Below are 21,488 nucleotides of genomic sequence, written 5' to 3'. Positions count from 1 at the left end.
AAATGGCTGTCCACCAACGTTTACCATCCAACCTGACAGAACTGGAGAGGATCTGCAAGGAGGAATGACAGAGGATCCCCAAATGCAGGTGTGAAAAACTTGTTGCATCATTCCCAAAAAGACTCATGGCTGTATTAGCTCAAAAGGGTGCTTTGACTAAATACTGAGCAAAGGGTCTGAATACTTATGACCATGTGATATTTCAGTTTTTCTTTTTTAATAAATCTGCAAAAATGTCAAAAATGCTGTGTTTTTCTGTCAATATGGGGTGCTGTGTGTACATTAATGAGGAAAAAAATGAAATTAAATGATTTTAGCATATGGCTGCAATATAACAAAGAGGGGAAAATTTAAGGGGGTCTGAATAATTTCCGTACCCACTGTATGTAGGCATAGTTTTATCTTGTGAACCTTGTATTGGATGTCTGCATGAGGCACCTTTGACCTTTTCAGCTTACTGGATGTTGAGGAGTGTTGTCATATTGCGATTATTATTTAGTATCCCACTTAAAACTGTGTGATATGGTCAAAAGCGTAGCAAAACAAGTGAGTAAGTGGATCTTGAGTTGAGATTGATGCTGCTCCCATAGGCCAGGAATGATTAGTTTTAACATGGATTAGATGTAATAAAAGACTCAGAATCAACAGTTTGGCCATCTGGAGGTCAGTAACAACTGAATAAACTACATCTGCTGTGATCTGGTCAAAAGCTTCAGACCACGGTTGACCTTGATTTGAGATTGTTTGGGGATCTATATTGTTCTCTCTTGCAGTAATGATTTTGGAAGTTGACTTGTGAAGATAGATTTGGGAAAAAATAATTTCCAGTTGTAGTTCAGTAAATCTAATTATACATATTTAAACACGCTGTCATGCCCACTAGCACATGCTTCTTTCAGATCTTGCCACTGCAGGTTTACGTACTGAGAGTTAAGTGGCTGCAAATTCTAAAATGCTATGTCACTATTAGCCATTCTGGCACAAATTCTAATTTCCTTGACAGACTACCTAATGCTACAATGCTACCTATAGCTGTAGTACAGTTCTAAAATAAACTGATTTAGTAATGTCTGCATTACAAGAGATTGCACTGAATGAACTTCACAGTTTATTTCACTGTGCAGTGGATATAATTTCTAACACAGTCAGAGCAGGATGTTCTCTACAAGGGTGCATTGTTTATATGTAGATACAGGCTTGAATATTGAGGTTCCAATACACTGTATCGACTGAGTATGACTGGCAGCACTACATTATGGTAATCCAACATCTCTTGCTTCTTGCTGTGACTGCTTTGGTGGTGTATGATTGGATGGTCGTCACCTGTGACGTGGTGGTGTCTGAATGTGACACACTGCAGCCTGCAGCCTCTGTAGCAAAGAGGCATTTGCATGCAGGGCTTTACTTAATGTAAATGGAAATAGATTGAGAAAGGCTTGGGTTTGCTACTTTTTTTTTTTACCACCTGCCTGTACACATGACATGAACAAGTGCAGACTGCCTAGACAGTAAAACACACTGCAGTTGTTTTTCTCAGTCATGCTGTATCATCGCAGTCAGCAGTGGATACTGCGTTACACAAAATGTATTTTATACTGTATTAGTAAATTAAAGTTAGTAGCAGGATATGGGCAACTTCAATGATGCCAAGTATGTAATATCATTTAAAATATATCTTTGCTTTAGGCATCTGGGCCAGAGAACCATTTTGCTAAATGCTATTGATTTTCCCCTTAGTGGCCTAAAGAGAGGGACTTGAGGCTGTCAGTAATATAACTTGGAGAACAGTACAGTATATCACAGTGGAAATTCTCCTGCTGTAATGATTCCTTATGTCGACATCAGGGCTGGATTCTGATCAGTCATTGCCAGACATACAGTACATTTTCTAACTGATATTGCATTTACAAAAATAAATAGGATTTGAAGGTTTTTTAATAGGTGGCATCAGCCTGACATCATTTTTACTTACATACTGTTCATTTTATTTTGAATGAACTCACAAATCTCTTTGATTCCTGAGATGCCATCACTGAAAGAGGGAAATATAACTACCACTTAAAGTGAGCTAGGTACTTTTTCCAGTAAATTCAATCTCCTTATCATCTGAAATATATAAAGTATATAGCCTATGTGCCTACAAACACATGTATATCATCAGCATGATCCCTCACACAAAACCGTGTGCAGACATACAGGACAAATCACAGCTGAACAGTATGACAAAGGCATCCTATAAAGATTTTTTAAAATACTTTATAAAAATTGCCTAATCTCCCACACTGTTAAGTCAAGATAGAAAAGACCCTTGACTAAGATGGTAACATGCTTCTATAACATCCTTCCATGATTTAGAAAATCTAACAAACCTTCGCTGAGGCAGAAAGCTGGTCTTTGCAATGTTCAGTAACTAAATGAACCAAACCAATTAAACCTTTCGCTCAGGGAAACACACTTGGTGTTTAAGGGGTTTCTGCATATGAATCAATCCAATCATTGTCTCTAAATACCTGAGAAGGCGTCATCTACAAACACAACAAAGCCAGTTCTATAGCCATGCCAAAAAATTACAAGCAACATTTGATGAACAGATTGATAGAAAGGCTAAAAGAGATGAGCTTCCAATCAGTACTGCTCATTTCCACCTGCCAATTACAATTTATTGAGATAAAACATCCTAATAAATATTCCTCTCAGGGGTAAGATCTGGAGTGGGAGACGGTAATGGAACGCAATAAGGCTTTTATTTCTCTTGCTCCGTCTTCTTTTAATCCTTTTTACTGACATTCACCCTTTCCTGAAGTTCGTTCTTTTCCCCAATTTAATCATGCATTTATAACTCTATTGAAACTTTGCAACTTGAAATAGAAAATTAGCATTAAATATGTGTTTGACATGTTTTGCAAATGGGGGAATGTGGCATATTGTATCTGCAGATAGAAATGAGTTTTAAGTGCAGATGCAGTATCACTGGCGCCCCCCTTTTAAATGTTGCATGGCAGTTGCATAAGCATCCACAAGTATCATGAGTCTCTATGCATCTGATGGCTCATTCTCTAATCTCCCAGATATTGACAATGCTGCCAGGATGGTTATATCTGACTGTGACACAACATGACCACAATGGGAGTCCAGCAATAAAACTGCAAGAAAAAAGAGTGATCGTATTTACCATTCAGCAGATTGTGAGTGTGTGTGTGTGTGTTTTGTGTAGCCTCGTGCGTTCCTTATGTAACAGAGCCGAGCTAGCTGAGATAGGCGAGGGAAGAAAAAGTGTCCTCTGGGGCCTTTCAAGGTGATACATCAGCACACAGGGGAGGATTAGGAACAAGAGGGGGACAAGATCTGGGAATCTCCCTTTATCGCTTCCACTGGATATCTTTTCGATGCTCTGTCTTGTTTGTCACAGCCTCTCTCTGTCGTATGGGTTTTTTTTTTTTGCCATCTTTCCTCTTTGCTGAGTTTTTTTTTTTTTTTTTGCCTTTTTCATGACAGCCACACTGTGTGTGGTTCCAGAGAAAGTGCTCCAGGCCAATGATATGATGAAGTAATGAGAGGGGACATGGTGATTCAGCAGTTTCAACCTAAAGGCCACATCTGCTCTCTTTCATTTTCTTTCTGTATCTGTATGCCTCTCTCACTCTCTCTCTCACTCTTCTTCATGTCATTTTCTCCATCTCTCTGTTTATCTATTGAGTATGTACTGTGCAGTTGCTGCCTGAGAACCAGTGAGTGCATTTACCATCCATGTTACATAAGTGCCCATGAGAGCAGGTCATTTTGGACTGTTGGCATTTTGATATGCCTCGTAGGGTCATTTTGGAGAGTTTAGTTGGTTTGTCTTCAGGTTAGCACCATTCTCTGATGATTGACAGTGAATGTCACCCAATTCCCGGTTAAAGCTGATAAAGCTTCAACTATATGAAAGTGTCTTGCTTAGCCAACAAGTGGGCTATCAACATTTTGAAATCACTTTACAGAAGTGTTTTATTATCATTTATTCTTACCGCATCATTGTTTGCAAAATGCAGTCCATTTTCCACAAACTGACTTGGAGGCATGGATACTAGAAAATGGCACCACATTTTGGAAGAGGTTATTTGGTTTCCTTTGGCTGAACAGCAAAAAACACTGAATTGAAAGTAAACAAGTGTGTAAAGTTGTGTGTGGGTGCATAATAGAGAGTCTGTGTGCTTAAATTCAAGCATGCAGTAAAAAAAAAAAAAGCCATTCTAGTGTTCTCCATCGCTGGTGGAGACAGGAGTAGTCTGCACACTGAGAGCAGTTGGGAAGGTGTATATCTGCATGAACTCACAGTTACACACACACATTTACAAGCACTCACATTCTCTGTTTCTATTTTCTTTCATCTAATTATAAGTGATAGGAAAAAAGTGTTTTTCCAGATTTCCGGATCATTTTGTGGTGATATACTCGTTTATGCCGTAGAAGTTTATTAAACAACAGCAGTCTGTTATTAAAGTAGTTCATTTTTGAAGGGTATTTTTAAGAACAACATTTCCTTTGCACTCTACTGTACACCTACCTTTACACAACACACCCACATACTGTACAGTAGTACAGTACAGTGTAAACACTATAAATATCAAAGAGGTTAGATCATTTTCAATGGTGCTTGTGATTCAGCTTGATGTAGGCTTGACTTCATGGCAATAATTAGGAATTATCTGTGGTACTATGATTCTCAGCTGCAGGTTTCCCACTCTTGCAGGTGAGCTTATTACAGCCAATGGCAATGTCATGTTGATTTCATAGAGTGCTCTTGGTTTCAACCTCCTGATGTCTTGCATCTCTCAGCTGCTGTCATATAAGAACAGTGGCATTCTGAGCCACAGGAATGATACAGAAACAGCTCCATGGTCAAAGTTTGGTCATTGCAATTTAATAGGACATGATATTTTAAAACTCTCAACCATTATGTGATTAATCCTGGTTTTGAATTGTAGTGACACTAGTTGGGTTTCTGACCAGCTGCTTTCATGCACATTTTGGAACTGGTGAAAATCTTGAAATATCACTTTTTAAAAAAAGCTTTGATAATGTGGAAATGTTGTATATTTAAAATGATTCAGTTGGACTGTGTCAAAGTTGTAACTTGGTAAATTAAGACATATGTGAAGCATGTGACCACTGAAGCTTCCGCCCCACTGAGGAGATGAAAAATAAAAACTGTAGACTGTAAGACTACAATATAACCTTTTATGCAATAAACAAACATAAATGCCATTTCCATAATGTTTTGTACATTGTTTTTTGCAGTTTTAGGTTTGACTGGAGCTCTTTTAATTAGTTGATGTGCAGTCTTTTTCTGCAATAAAGAAATATTGCCTCCAGCTCTTTATCTTGACAAACCAACTCCTAACACCAGAAAGACTTCAAGTTAGAGGAGAAATTGACTTTGAGTAAATTTAAAAAGCTCATGGCTTCTAAAGAAGTTGGTTCCTTTAGGAAGTGTTGTTGTTTTTAAGTTATTTTATTGATGCCTTTATAATTAGACATGTTCAAGTCAGTGGCAGCACAGCAGTGTGGTGGTTAGTGCATCACAACAAGGTTTGAGCCTGGACCGGCCTTTTCTCTCCAGGCACTCCAGCTTCCTCCCACAGTGCAAAGACATGCAGCTTAGGTTGACTGGTGACTCTAAATTGCCTGTAGGAGTAAATGTGTGTGGTTGTCTACATGTCAGCGATAGACTGGCGACCTGTCCAGGGTGTACCCCGCCTCTTGCCCAATGTCAGCTGGGATTGGCTCCAAGGAGAGTTTTTATCCCTGAGGTCTGTTAAAACTAAAGATAATCAATTTAGGTATGTCCAGAAAAATTGTTAGCCTTTGAGCTAATTTGAATGTGACACAAAGGACAATATCCTCTTTGTGTATTGGTAGGTATATAAAGTATTTTTCCTTTTAGCTTTTCATGACTTAGCTTTATTTTCCACTTTCTCAACTGTGGCAAAGACAATTAGATAAGCACAGCACTTACTGCCTGCGGTATGTCCATAAATTTACACCTTAACAGGCTGTTAGCCCAACAGCTTGAGCAGCTTTATTCCAAAAACATTTTATTTGCCAAAGCAAAACTAAGCTGATGTCTTGTTAGAACAAGAAACAAAGAAGGCGACTGGAGACAAAAGCTATGACACCCAATAGTAAAAATGTACTAGTACTCCATTTCATAAAATTGTATAAAAATAATATTGCCACTGTCAAAACTGGCCTAGATGAATTACTTTTGTATTGCTTGTGGGTTGCTGAGTTCATTGTCAGAACTTCTGCAGCCTTCAGCAGGTTAAATGTTAGATGTTTTAAGAGATTTTTCAAACTACATGTAAAGGCCTTTGTATGTTTGTCTTCACATTATCAGATCTTTAGTGAAATGCCTGCTCCTTGTGAGAAAACATTAAAAATCGTAATAGGAAACCTACTTTATCAGTGGACTGACTGAATGGCCTTTACTATCTGCTATTTGCAACTAAAAAACATCAAAACGGGCAACGGGAAATGCACAAAACACAGAGACACTTGAATTTCATCAATTAACTCATCAGTATTACTATTTGTATATGTGCTGACTGCTCCTCTGCAGTATTCCAGAGATAAAGCTCTTACTATGCATGAGCCATACAGATACCTAAGAGGACCATAAACAAGACCAATGTGCACCAAAACCTCTAGGTGAAATGGTGCACTGTTGCTATGGTAATGAGAAATCCTTTTCAGTAAACTTAGATTTTGGTGGAAAAATAGGCATTAATGGAGTTTTACTACGAATTGTTTACAGCTTACATTCAGTTTTTATGTATGAGCTGCACCAAATTTAGGCTTCCTTATCTCACTTCTGAACCTCTTTACTTCAACTTTTGTTGAAAACAAAATCATTTAGGGGCCATGAAAAAATGGAAATGATTAATCACTCATTTAATCTACACACTTATTTGCAAGTGTCTCTCTGATTTTTTTTTACTTTAAAAGGTGTTTTCAACAGATGACATCCTACTGGGACTGTAGACTGCTATGTGAATGTAGATTCATGCCAAAATCATATCACATCTAAGAGCTGGATGATGCTTGGAAAAAATGTAGATTGACACATCAGAAGTCAAAAATGTTCATACTCTGTAGTGTTGCAAACAACATGTAAAAGTGGAGTGGGAAGCCTGCCATCACAGGGAAGCGAGAGACGTGATAATTCTTTAAATGTGCACATTTTCTGACCGTCTCTCTTGGAAGGTGAAGAGGAAGAAAAGAAGGCTCAAAGGGAGTTCTAACCGTGCCAATGGTATCAGAAAGCTTCTGAAGATGCTCGTCCATCCGACTAGCACTTTGGTTGAAGTGTACTGGCCACTTAAGCTGCTGTCAGAATACTGTATCCAGTCATATGATGCAGTTTGTCCAAACATAGAATAGAAAAACTAAATCTGTATTTTTCCCAGAGCACACAATTGTAACTGCAGTGTTGGAGCAGTTAGCAAGACTGATAACATGGTTCAAATCTCACTTAAGCACTTCTGTTATATTCTGTTATGTATTTACTACCCTGTTTAATTTTATTAAATTAGGATGGACTTAGTATCATCTCATAATAATAAATATTTGCCTTGAGTCTGACATGACTCACCCAGACATGCACTTCTCCTGAAAAAGAGAGAGAACAATGTTGTGACACCTAATGTGATAATATCACCAGCAGAGGAAAGGGGGTTAAGATATCAACACCAACATTTAACTCATTTTGTGAATGTAAGTAAAGCACAGCAAAGAAGCCAGAAACCGCATCTAGAACAGTCTTTAATAATAATGGACCACTAGCACAGGTGTTAAGTGTAAAAGAATTAAACAGTGTGTATTCTTGTTAAAGGTAAAGCCATTAAACTCATGGTGACAACTAATGACGTTTCCAGCAAATGAGCAAGACATTTCTTCAAATATTAATTATTTTTAATATCACTATTCAACAGTCTTGTGTTGAGGCTGCAGCCATTCCTCTCGTTACAACACTATATGAGAACAAGCCCACACAAGCATAGACCCACACAAAGACAAACCAACACAAACACAGGACACACACTGGCACATTCCCATTGTCACCCAACATGCAGTACTGCAATGTTTCAGTACTGACATATGTAAACTATTTAATGTCCTAATGGGATTTATAAGATGGATGATTTGCTGGAGGCATGGCTATATTAGCTGATTAATCATAGATTTCGAACCAGTAGGGGAGGAATCGTTGTGTATGATATTAAACAGTTGCAGCCTATTAAAAGTACTCATAGTGCACCACATTTTACATGACCCCCAGGGTCAGGGTCTTCAACCTTGTCTGATTACAGTCCTTCTTTTTCAGTTTTTGTTCTTCTGGCCTTCTCCTTTATGGTTGTTCAGCTAGATTTTGACAAAATGTGTGATTATACCTTTAAGTAGGTGAACTGGACATTTGCGAATACCACAAATGATTTTAAATCACTTGTGCATGCCACTTAGGATTGAATTTGTTTGTTTGTTGCACGAGGCCCAGTGTTTGTGGACCAGTTAATGTCATTAACTTACACTCTAATTATACTGAAAGTACATGTGATTTGATTATGTGCAGTGCAGTGCAATAAGCTGACTGGGCGATGGTTTGTCCCTCGAGCCAGCCCTGTATGAACTCACAGCACTGTACAGACATTAGGAAAGAAGCACCGTCCTAAATGTGGTTATACACAGGGCTGAAGGCTTCCCAAAATAATTCTGAGGTTTTCTGGATTCCCTGTAGCAGAATTAAATGGAGAGTCATGTCTGTTTGCTTGTGAGCTGTGAGAAGAGCCGGTTCAGCCTGCCTTTGTTTGTCCTCCATTATGCTTGGGTTGATGTGCAGCATTGTTCTTTTTGGAGTCAGCAGGGAACCAGGAGCATATGACAGATACAGTACAGCACAAAGGGGAGTAAAGGGGAAATACTGAGAGAAAAAAGAAATCAGATAGGAGAACCAAGGTAATGACAGAGAGAGCTGTTTACAGTGGAGCCAGAGTGACAGACATGAAAGAGAGAAGATGAAGGGAAAATAAGCTCAGTAGGAGGAAAGATTGTCAATCCCTATATTCCATCCATAACTATTACCTACTTATGGTGTATAGCAAGAAGCTGCATCAAACAGGGCTCCGGGCTCTTCTCCCCTGGTAAATACCGTATCTCCTAGTGTGTGTTGCTCTCTCCCCCGCTTGCTTTCTCTCGCCGTCTCAGTTCAATCCATATAATGAGAGGTTCCAATCCATCAAAGGATCAGATAGGCCTAAAGCCGGAGCAAGACGCTGGTTGATCGGCTCACCGCTGACTCTCGGTGTTGCGACACATTAGTTGCCAAGTGAGACCTGGCTTTACAGCAAAAGACGGTTACTGTGCCTAATATTTATTGAGTCTCTAGAGATACAGTACACGATCCCTTTTACAAGAGAGCTCTTGCCAGAATGGCAGAATAGACTCATCAACACAGCCACATACCTGTAAGAACACAATTAATATGCGTACAGAATACCACAATAAAACAGGACACAAGGGCCATAAAACCTAAACATTTCCATTTGTTTGGAAACTATTTGTAATATAGTGTTTGCATGTCTGATATGAGGGTTCTCAAATGAAGTCTAACTTGTAAATTATTCCAAGTCCACTGTGCATAGTTCAGAACAAACTCTGCATATCGTACACTAAGGATTTTTCCTGGAGATGGCAGCTGGCCTCACTACTGGTAGCAGTTTAGGGTTCTATGTTTTCCTGATGGACTATTTGACACAAATCTGATCCAGTAATAAATAATATAGGATAATATACAGTACAGTGTATAGTGCAGGAAGTGCAAAACAATTACTGGTCTAGTAGATATACAACACAAGACTTTAACCAGTAATTCCGCATTTACTTGGATTTCTGTAAAAGAGCTCTTTTCTTTAGGGGTAAACTGAAATATAAACTTTTAAAAGATTGCCAATGATGCTTATCTATCAACGCCGTTCCGTGAGCAGAATATATAAAATTTAATTAAAATGCTAATTAATAACCAGGCCATTACAGCTTTTTAAAGAGGTGAGAATTGGGTAAAATTGCTTCATTTTACCAAAATGCCCCGACGTCACTGTACCTTGGGCCTAAACATCACACAAACATACACAGAATAAGCCTCTTTGATTCACTATTTCTTCTTCTCTCTCTCTCTCTTGCCACACATGGTGCACAGCTCATCCTTCAGATTTAGCTCTACAGTGGTTTTACATGTCAGTATGTCAACAGAAAGACTCTGCAAACTGCAAAGGCCAAGCAGGAGATCACTTCCTCTCCACTCTCCTTAAAAACAAACAGTACACCCACTCAGGCACATACACATACAAGCAAGCACAGAGATACAAATAAGCGCTCATAGTATGATATGTGATGTTATACCAGCTATTTAACTATTATACTGTTAACTCCTTTTGGGGTTTAATTTTTTTTTTTAATATTGGACACTGACTATATAGAGCAGCACTACCCAACCCTATTATTTTCAGTAATGTTTCTGGTAGACAGTCATTGTTTTAGTGGCTCCCTGTGACTCACAGCTATTCATTTTGTTTGCAAACGGAGGCCTTATAAATCAGTGGTTAAGTAATTGATCTGCTGTATGTCATAGCTGGGAGCAGATGTCACTACACCTCAACTATCCTCTGAAGGACTAATTATCACTACACCACTAGAGATTAGGATGGAAGAAGGGATGCGTCAACGATGTTTTTTTTAACATGAAAATTAACTGTGGGGGCTGTGTTCTGTTCTCTGTAGATAAGCATATGTGTGTGCACCCTTCTGTGTACTATGTGTGTTTCCATATGTGCAGGCCCTGTAGGTGTGAGCTTGTGCGGATGGGTTTAGAGTCACTGACTGTGTGCTGTTGGACTGAAGGCTGCTTTCTGCATATATATCCACCATTCACACACCTCAGGGAAAGCCACATGCCATGTCTAAGGGTGCACATTTCTGAAACGGCTTAAGGAATATGGTAGGAAAATGTCAACAATTACTTTAGCTAGCATGTGCATCAGTGTATGTGTGTACGTGTTTGCATCTGCAGAGTGCACTGCCTCTGAGTCGTGACCAGGAAATATCCTCCCTCCTGAGCTTGCCTGAAACACCCACATTGAGATTTCGCTGCTGCTGACAGGGAGCTACAGTCAGTACCGAACTGTGCTATGCATGCATTTGTTTGCCTTAGAGTAAGATGTGACAGGAGTACATGGCAGAGTAGGTGCTCTGGTAAAGCAGTGGGTAACTCCCTCCAACCCCACAGGAATGCTTTTAACATCACCTACTCAACTTAAGTAGCGGTGAGGCTCAGCCATTTACTTTTAGCATCTCTCTCACAGGTGGTGCAGCTGTGGTGGTGGTTGGGTTTCTCTGAAGTTATACTGTTGTCCTAAGCTCTAGTTTATCCCATTAGAGTACAATAGCACGCAAGCTATCACGGACAAAACAGGAGTGACATGGTCCGTAAGACCAGACCAAGGTCCTGCCTGATCAGGAATCCACATTTCCATATATTGACTTTTGGCTATAAGAAAGCTCCAGCTAAGACCCTGATAATGTGTCATCTTTCTCATCGGCTTCTCTACCCAACCTGCTTGGTTTGGCTTTTTTAAATTACCAGCCACCTCCTTATTCCTCTCAGCATGTGTTGTTTTTTTCTTCCATTTCAGGATCAGAATTATTTCACTTTTTGCTTCACTATTATTTCACTGTGACTTCTGCAGTGGAAGGACAGACCTCAATTTTGGTATTTACATCATATGTCATATTTAAAAGCCTTTGAAGAAATACTTATTCAGTAGCAAAATAAAGCCTAAATGAATGAAAGAAGAATCACTTCTTTCTCATTTGGTTATAGAACTCCTGAAACCTATTTTGGGTTTATTACTGGTAGTTAACAAGACAATTAAAAGAGCTCCGTGTCTCCCAGTTAGCAGAGGTCAGGGAAATTTAATCTTGTTTGATCCCCTGAGACAGTTTAGATGATTTTGTTATATTAGTGTTAATTTAGCAGAAGCTAGTGAAACCTCCTTTGGAACAAATTGGACTACTAGGTATGCAAGGGCCTCAGGGCATTATCCTACTGAATGAATAGTCGTCATTTTGGTATCACTTGTTTTATTTTATTTTTTAAACAGATACTTGAAAAACTGTTACATGAGCAGTTCAGAACAAGTCAAAAATGAACTTCAGGTCTCAGTTTTTAAGAAATCTTTTAAGTGTTTATGAGGGTTAGACTGTGTATATAAAATATACATTTGAACATCTACAGTTTCATCAGTTTGCAAAACTCCCCCTGAAGAAGACTGCTATCAGCTACAGCCAATTCTCTAAGATATTTTGCTAATTCAAACAGATCTTGTGTAAGTGTAGCGTAATGAAATTCATGAATTTTAGAAGCAATATACTGTAAATGAGCCAGTTTGAAGTTGAGACATTAGGAAAGACCCGCACATGTGTTAAAGGCTAATGTCTATCCAAATAGTTAAGTCATTCTAATGTTTGAAAAGCTTACAGTGTTAGCTAAAATAAATTTAGTTTTCAACAGCATCAGAAACTTCCTCTGGGAAAAACTGTTTTAAGGAACACTCTAAGATATTACAGCTGATTTCTCCACAGCTGGTGTGAAAAAAAATTGCCTTCTCTTGTGGTTATAAGTATGCAGGAAGAAACATTACATTTCAGTATTTAGGAGAGAGAGGAAAAAAGAGAAGACCGAGTAGAGGGAATGATAAACCAGTTTACCAAGTATAGGATAGGAGAGAGGAAGGTAGGATGGACTGCCTGTGATGTCAGTAGGTGTTAGTAAAATGAGAGTAGGGGACGATCTGAAGTGAATGGATGACAAAACACCTGCAGGGGATGCTTTGACTTGCCTGAGTTTGAGAGAGGTTTAAAAAGTGTAAGAAAAAATTTGAATCGAAATAGAGATAGACACAGTGGGCTGAGATGGAAAATAATAAGCAAAAGGAGAGCGATGAAAGTGATGCTGTGATGGCAGTAAAGAGTAGGAGGATGTGTGTGTGTGTGAGAGAGAGAGAGAGAGAGACAGGTTAGTACAGAATGGCGACCGGAAAGATCTGAGACACGTGTTTCCATTGTCCAACTGAGCACCACAACACGTGACTGCCCCAGGGCCACTGTACTCAGCCAAGTCATGGCTCAACAATCAACACAGCTCACACACAGACACAGTTTGAGACTGACTGGCGGATGAGATGATGAAAGAGACTAAGAGGTTACAGGCCTGAGAAAATGGAGACTGAGCTGTGGAGAGATGTCAAGTGAAGGAGTAAGATAAGGCAGGGAGAAACGAATGAAAGTGAGAATGTCACAGCTGCAAGTCTGAGACCCCTTCAGATAAGGAGATGCAAATGAAGCAGGAAAATCAGCAAGGAAAATATTTCCATTGCACCGTACATGTGAATTAAAAGCTGCAGCTGTGTTACACTAGTCCCTGATTCATTTCTTATCAGTGCATGTGAGCTTGAATATCATGAGAAGCTCGTTGGCTTGGAACCACAACAGAGACGATACCAAAAATAGTACCAGGTACCAGGTACTATCTACAACATTTGACTGATGGAAAAACAAATAAGTCGAGTAGAGGGGAGCTGAGTCAGTACCAGGTGGTGGAAAAGCCCCAGATGAGAGTACAGCAGTTGCCTAATGTGAAACTACAGTGAGTCACCACTGTGACAGCTATATGATTCTTTACAGGATGTGATGAGTAATGTTTTTCACAAAACCATCCCAGTCTGGTACTGGCTGCCAATCGTTTTTGGAATTCATTTTAAAGTACTAGTAATCACACAGTAGGCTTTGCATTGTCTCATGCTGGAGTGTATAACAGATCCTGTAACTGCTTAGTGTCCTAAGAGACTCCTCCAATCCCTCAGGTCTGCCTGTTTGAATTTTAATTAAGTTTAGGTTAAGAACTCAGGGTGATCAAGCTTTTTGCTGGACTGGCTCATTAGCTCAGGAACAGCCTCCCACTTAGCATCAAGATAGCATCACGTCGGCCAACACTCTCAGCTTTTATAGTTCATATTAAGCCCTGCATTTAAAAATGACCTTTCTAAACTCTGGACAACACATTATGCTTTAACAACACATTCGTACTTTAATTAAACCATTATTACTATTATAAAATATTATAATGAATATCTTTATGTCAGCCTTTTTTGTGCAAGTGTTTTGTTTTAATTGTCAGCATTATTGTACTTTGCATTATAGCATAACCTAACATTTGTATTAACATGTTTTTTCTTTCCTGTATGTACATAAGAAATACAATCCAGCAGGCTGATGGATCACTAATGGATTATTTAATGAGTCGCACATAGAAAACTTTGCCCATCCAAATGATCTCATCACACCAGGACTACAGTTGTGTGCAATAGTGTGGACTTTTTGCAGTGGTGAATTACTAAATGAGGAGAGCTCTGGGGATGTCTTAATAGCCTAGGAGCTGATAGGAGATACATAGTGTTTAGGCAGGGATATGTGCAGATTCTGTGGACGGAGAGATGTTTTGCTAGCACTTAATTACAGTGAGCTCATGAAAAGACACCTTATGGACAAAACCTGTGAGGTTTTATAGTTCATATTAAGCCTGTGAGGTTTTGTGATAAATCTTGTGCAGGATGCAATTGCTCCATCAACAAGATTAAATGCTGTCTCTACCGAATAAAACATCACTAAAACATTACATTATTATTAACAGGCAAGGTTCAGCCCTGCAAATGTGATGATTTGTTACAACTCACAATTCAGCCATGATAAATCAAACTTCTCACAGTACCACAAATATTGCACGGATTCCTTCACCATGCAGTGTGAAATCAACACACAATGAACTCTGTTTATGCAAATCACTGGTTTCCCTGGATTTGTTGGAGTCAGTGATGGCAGACACATTAAAATCGCTGCCCTGAGCACCAGCAAGGAGGCTTTACAGTATGTGAAGTGAAAACTTTCTAATAGCTTTAACACTCAAATGGTTATGGATGAGAACTATGTGATCTTTTATTTTGGAGCTAAATGGCCTTGATCCTTACACGTCCCAAGAGTCCTCAGTGAAAGCCTGCCGCCTCTGGATACAGCTTTGTTATAGGAATTTAAAATATAGATGGGGTAGTGCTGGTGAGGACAATTTCACACAGTGGAATTGCATTACAAATGGCTTTCCTCAGAACCTTGCTTTTATACTACAGAAATAGAATCGGTATGCAGTATATTACCAATGTACTTAATGATTGTGATATACAGTATTCTGCTACCAGCCTTTTACCTGTTCAAATTAGACCTTCACTTAAAGTGGTGCTTGAGTTCAGCAGTTCAGTTTTCAGACGGTTTAAAAGTATGAACCTCGGCTGTCACAGAAAGCTCTTCCTCATAATGCCTTCTCTATGGCTCTGAGTGTCACAAAACAGAGACATCACACTCGTTTTAGCAGAAATTCTTCTCACTCAAAGTGAGAGGAGGATGTTTCATCAATAACATTCAACAATTTTTAACAATCCTACTCTGAGGTAGGATTGGGTTTAGTCCTAAGTATCTTAGCATGATTCCTAGTGATTCTGAGGTGCTTGATAAATACTGACAGTGGGCTAGTTTCTGCAGGACAGAATGACCTCTCCTGTCTATTGCCACCTCCTCTAGTACTCATCCTGTTTTCTGTATACCTGCACACACGCTTTGTAAGTTAACTATAAGTGTAATGCATGTGACACTGTCTCTTTCTTTGTGCAGGTTCCGATTCCCAAAACTACAAGTGCTTAATTGACGATGTTGCGCTCTGTGTAGTAAAAGCTATAAATGCATTTTCAGAGGGAGGGACGCAAATCTCTCATTGATATTCTGAACATTCAGTGTGATACTCTGTCTCCTGTGGAAACGCTCCCTTTCTCCCTATCTCTGACACAAACACATTCATTAACATAACAAAAATGCCGGGTGCCCCACAAGATGCAATTAAGGAGTTGCACAGAACCAAAAAAAAAAAACAAACAGACGTCACTGGTATTACCAGTGTGAGGCAAAACATTATGCAGAACCATGAAAGAAGGAAGTCACATGTAGTGTTTTTCTGCATGTGCTGTGTGCACGCAGAGCTGACCAATGAATTTCTGCTCAAATGATGATACACAACAGACAGTTTAATTGGTTTAATGGTCTCTCAGTGTCTCTGCCCAGTGGATCAGGAGAAGCCTGCATTATTTGTGATGATGGCAGATGTGCGTATGTGATGTGACTGCAGAGCAACTGACTGTACTTGCTCAAAGGACCACAGTCGGCAGCTAGGTGGTTGATGAGTGTAACACCTTGTGGTACTCGTGTCTCCTGTTCTCACTGGGTTTTGTTGATAACATTATGCAGTTCCCACCTCTTATAAGAGAGGACAGTTTGCACAAAATACTCTATTGCTTTTCTAGTTAGGGCTGTCTCACACGGAGATGGTACAAACTACAACATACCTCTCTGAAACAGATGTCACCAGCCACCTCTTTCAACCTCCTCTCCAAGTGTTATTAGTTCACCTGAAGAGGGTTCATGCTTTACCCTCTCTCCACTCTAAACAAATGCCTGAACAACTAGCTTTTCTACCCACAAATACTGCCAGTTGGATTTGATTGAGTTAAACTGGATTCAATTGATAAATCCTTCACTTTTCCATCTGTTTGGTACAGTGTACACTGGTACATTTATCACAAGTGATACCCTACTACTGATGCAGATAAACATATGGCTTCTGAGGTCACACAAAATATGTGTCTGTGTGTGTAAAGTTAAAGATATCAGCTTTAATCAAATGGTCGATTTCAGTTTGTGATTTATGTGAAGAATCTTGATATTACTTATGTGTACTCATTGGATTATGGACTGTCTAGCAGGCCTGTAAACAATAACAGGCATCTGAATGTAAACCTGTTTATAAACCCTTTGTGTGTGTGTGTGTGTGTTTTTATGTACGAGGGCCATCAAATTTTAATTATCTTGCATGAATAAATCATAACTTTCAGTTCATTTTTAATCTTTATTAACCCAAACACAAGCTGCTCAGTCCTTTCACCAGCTCTGTAGCCCTAACTGATTAATCCATTCATATTGGAAGACAGCTCTGTCATGGGTTGCTCTCTTTGTTAATATCTTTTTGTATGCATCTCATTGTCTTTGCCTTCCACTCACACTCTCTGTTGGAGAGCTTGAGAATTAAAACAGACCAGTGAAGTGAGACAGTGACACCTGTTCAGTTACCTAATTAGCAATTTGGAACCTAAATGAGCTGTTAAACCTGGATAGATATGGATGCAATTTTACACATGATAGATACAGCACATGGAGCTGCAGACACCCTCTAGTGCTGTTTTCAAAATGTTACTGCTATTAGCAGCAGAGATGACCTGCAATGCATTTACTGCCACAGACACTAATCAAAGGCCTCTTCTTCTTACATTTGACTCTGAGCTCACATACACACACACATCAGTACTGCTTTCATAATGTACCGCTTAATGAATGCTTTTCGGAAGCCAGGATCAGTAAGTGAGCTCCGCAGAAATAAATGGAATGGAAAAGTCATTTTAGGGAGACAGATTTACAAATGGATTTTTGAGTATTTTTATACTTTTTTCCTCCATCATTTCAGACAGGATTATTGTGTCATCATGAGATATGTGTAGCCTGAAGGAATAATCTGTCAGGATATTATATTCTGGCACCTGCTGGACTGACTGCATTTAGGAGACAGTTGCCACATTAACTAGGTGTAGACACTACCACAGCTCAAGCAGATTCATACTGTGCACAAAGCTGCAAATCACAGCAGTGGTTTCTGTGCAGTATATGAAGTAAACCCAGCCCTAACAGTAGTCAAGGGTTTATTTTCTATTGTGTCTCTCCTTAAAAGAACAGAGACAGCTTAGGCACCTACTGTAGAAAGCACTCCTACTATGATAATATTGTAAACTTAGATGTAATTTAAAAGCAGGGCTTTTTTTGAGAACTATATGGCTAATGTAAATCTTTCCAAAACCAAGTGGTACCAAGACTTAGTTATTGCAGTCACATTTCCTTTTCTCTTGTATGTACCAGTCTTTCATTGTGGAAATTAATTAAGGATGTAGTATATATTCGTTTTAAGGAACTCACTGATAGAAAGAAAACAACATCTTGAATTTCAAACTTAAGATACAAATACAAGTTTTGAAGCAATATAACTTTGGAGCAGCAGTTTCTACAAGGGCTTTCAATATAAATCAGAGTTTGCAAGATTAATAACAGAGGGGTTAAGCGGGAAAACATATTTCTGTTACACAAATATTTTCAGGCTTTTCTCTAATGTTTGTTTTTTCTTGTAAACAACTGGCAATTTTTACTTCCTCAAGGATGTACAAAAACTAGAACACTGAGAAAGAAATGTGTACTCATCTCAGCTGGTACATATATGTAGCCGGTGATGAGAAGCTGTAATACTGTAGACAGTGGTTTGTTTTGAGGAGTCACAAGCCAAAACTGTTGTGAACCCCTGCCTTAGAGGTTCAGTACCTCATGCCCTGTGTTTGAATTCATTGCATTTTTTACAGCTTGAACTGAAGAATTAGCTACACCTATCCTTCTTAATTTATTTAAATTCAGTTCAGTTCAATTCTGCTTTATTTGTATAGTGTAAAATCACAACAAAAATAATCTCAGGACACTTTAAGGTCTAGACCTTGCTATTATTATTATTATTATTATTGAGGAAAACCCAACAAATCCCCCTTTGAGCAAGCACCTGAGCCAGCCCTAACTATGAGCTTTATCAAAAGGAAAATATTAAGCCTTAACTCAAACAAAGGAAAAAAGAATCAATAATAACATTTCTGTGGACAGAAAGACCGCAGCCCAATAGCATGCACTGTATTGACTTTTTGGAACATGATTTCCAGCACTCTGGTCAGATATCTAATCCCTGTACTAAATTAGCAAATAAAGCACCAGCAGGAAGCTGGATATGTTCCATCATTTTGTATCAAACACCACTCAGGAGTGTCATGGTTACCAGGATATGGACTGATTTACTGATCAAAAAAGGTTTTAAAAAGGGTTGGTTAGTAACATGCCTGCAGCTCATTCAGGACTTAAAGTTTTGTCTTTACCTTCTGTACTACACTTGAACACTGTTTAATTAAACTTCTGCATTAGCTGACTTTTGCATAATATTTTCTGAAAATGTAATGCCTGTTTTGAAAGCTTTTTTTTACATTACCTCCATATTAAAACTAATTCCTCTGAAACCAAAGAGGTGTTTCTCTGCAGTGTCTGAGTAAACAGCCATACATTAGACCCTTCTTGTGCATCTGGTGAGGTAGAAGAGGTTTTCATGCACATTTTAATGGGCCTCCCTGTCACTCCTGGAAAGTAGTAAGTGAAGAATCACGTGGAAAGTGAACAGGCTCGTTAAAAGGTCTGGCTTACTGCCAGTACCCAGGAACAACATACAGTAGTGTTGACAGTCTTCTGTGGTGCAGTAAACTCCCAGATCTTCCTTCACCATATCTTCATTTAGTGTAGGTGATGAGTGGCACTGGTGTATATTGTCGTCTTTTACTGGCTTATATCACTATCTTTTACCTCAGAGTTTACTGTTAAACTACTGTTTGATTAAGTATTTCTGTTTTAGAGCTAGAAGCTGTATAATTGAGAGTGAGAGATAAAAACTTGACAGGGAGATAACAGGTACAGCATTTTAGTGCAGGTGCAAAGCTGATAATGCAAATGAATAGGCAGTGTCACACTGGTAATTTTTTAAGGTTTGGTTATTTGTTGTGCACTTCAAACAACCTTGGTTGTGCCAGGTTAGGTTTAGTGATGCCCGCTAGGAAACTGTCTTCTGCTTCTAAAGATGGAGCTGTTGTCACCAGGCATTGCTGATACCTGCCTTAGCTCCACCTGCTGATAATGTATTCCCTCCTACTAGCAATGTGAAGTATTCACCTCTCTCCAGTCACATCTGCAGCTCCAAGAATGCTCTTATATCAGTGATCAGCAAAATAATTTGGTTACAAGTACAGTATGCTTTTGCCACATGTATACAGATGTTTTAGTTTGTTTTGTTTTGTTTTGTTTTGTTTTTTCAAAATTTTGAATGATAAAGAGCAGTATTCCTAATTCCACTGGGCCACGGGTCACTTATTTTAAAAAATAACTGTGTTAATCCAGCAGTTTTATTGTTCTTTTGGAAGCAGAACTCAAAAACAAGCTAAATATCACACATCAAGTTGATATAACTCATATGTTAACAAGCAGTTGAATATTTACACAGAGAAACATTATGATTCATTCGCAGTTGTATTGATCAGGTCCTATAATCACTCTCTGTTTAGCTCTGTGAAACGTCTGTCTCTTTAGTTCCGCTTACTTTGGCTCTGTGATGGTTGTTGCAGGACTGGTAGGAATTAGGTTTCAGCGGTTTTAGATTTTGCTCGCTGACAGCTGCCTGCTGCTGCTGGACAGATGCGTTGGAGAGAGCAGTGGTACTGAATGAAAACAGTAAAACTGCAAGTGACCCCTTTCACAGAATCAGTGGAAAATAGCTTTAAATAAAGTAATGCCTGTTAATTTTATAGTCATAATGTGTTTCACTGTTTAAGTGTCAGACCAAACAGAAAGTCTGTATTTCAATAAACACCAATGACTGTTCATCTACAAACTACTGTCGCTACTTCATGCACTTCTCAATGTCAAAGTGAACTTGGCAAATCGTTGCAGAAACCACTTGCTGTAATACTTTTAATTGACTGTTGGCTACCTCAGTAGTGCATTAGCTCCTGTCTGCTAGCTTTTCATCCAGCTTGGCTATACCCTGGAATCTTTTTTGTGTGGCTTTTCCTGTAAGGTAAACATGAATCAGCAGTATTGTGTTCCCCCTTCTGCCTCTCTCTCTCTCTCTCTCTCTCTCTCTCTCTCTCTCTCTTTCTCTCTCTGTTTGTCTGTACCTCTAAAATTAAACATCATGATTCAAGTATTGTCACGACAACTAGGCAATGTGGGCTACAACTAGGCAATGTGGGCGGCGGATGAACACATGCACACACACATGAAACCAAACACAAAGCAGAACAATAAGTTAAGTGATGATGACTTAGCAAACATGGACACTGTGTCAGTGAAATAGTGATGAGGGAGTGTGTGTGTGTGTGTGTGGGGGGGGGGGGGTCTGCGTTACTGGTGTATACTGCATTAATTTGTTTGCATTAATGTGTATCTGGGAGTGGGGAGTTTTCACCTCACAAAGTAGTTGTTATATAATCTATAATGACAACTCTTCATAATGCTGAAATTAGATAAAACATCCATAGAATATTGAGTAATTCCTTGTTTGTCCAATAGGAGAATTTATCTGAGAATTTTTTTTTGTTCTTAATGGCCTAGAGCTACATTCATGT

At 39.0% G+C, this 21,488-nt stretch overlaps 1 protein-coding gene across 3 annotated transcripts in view; it reads left to right on the top strand.

The window, feature by feature from the left end:
* Positions 1-21,488, top strand: part of syn2b (synapsin IIb) — a 78,577-nt gene that overhangs the window by 11,614 nt on the left and 45,475 nt on the right. The gene's annotated exons all lie outside the window — the stretch shown is intronic.

The sequence above is a fragment of the Monopterus albus genome, unplaced genomic scaffold (assembly GCF_001952655.1).
Source record: "Monopterus albus unplaced genomic scaffold, M_albus_1.0 scaffold1.1, whole genome shotgun sequence".
Lineage (NCBI taxonomy): Eukaryota > Metazoa > Chordata > Actinopteri > Synbranchiformes > Synbranchidae > Monopterus > Monopterus albus.
Note: the sequence above shows the minus strand (reverse complement) of the source record. Positions and strands in the feature narration are given on the sequence as shown.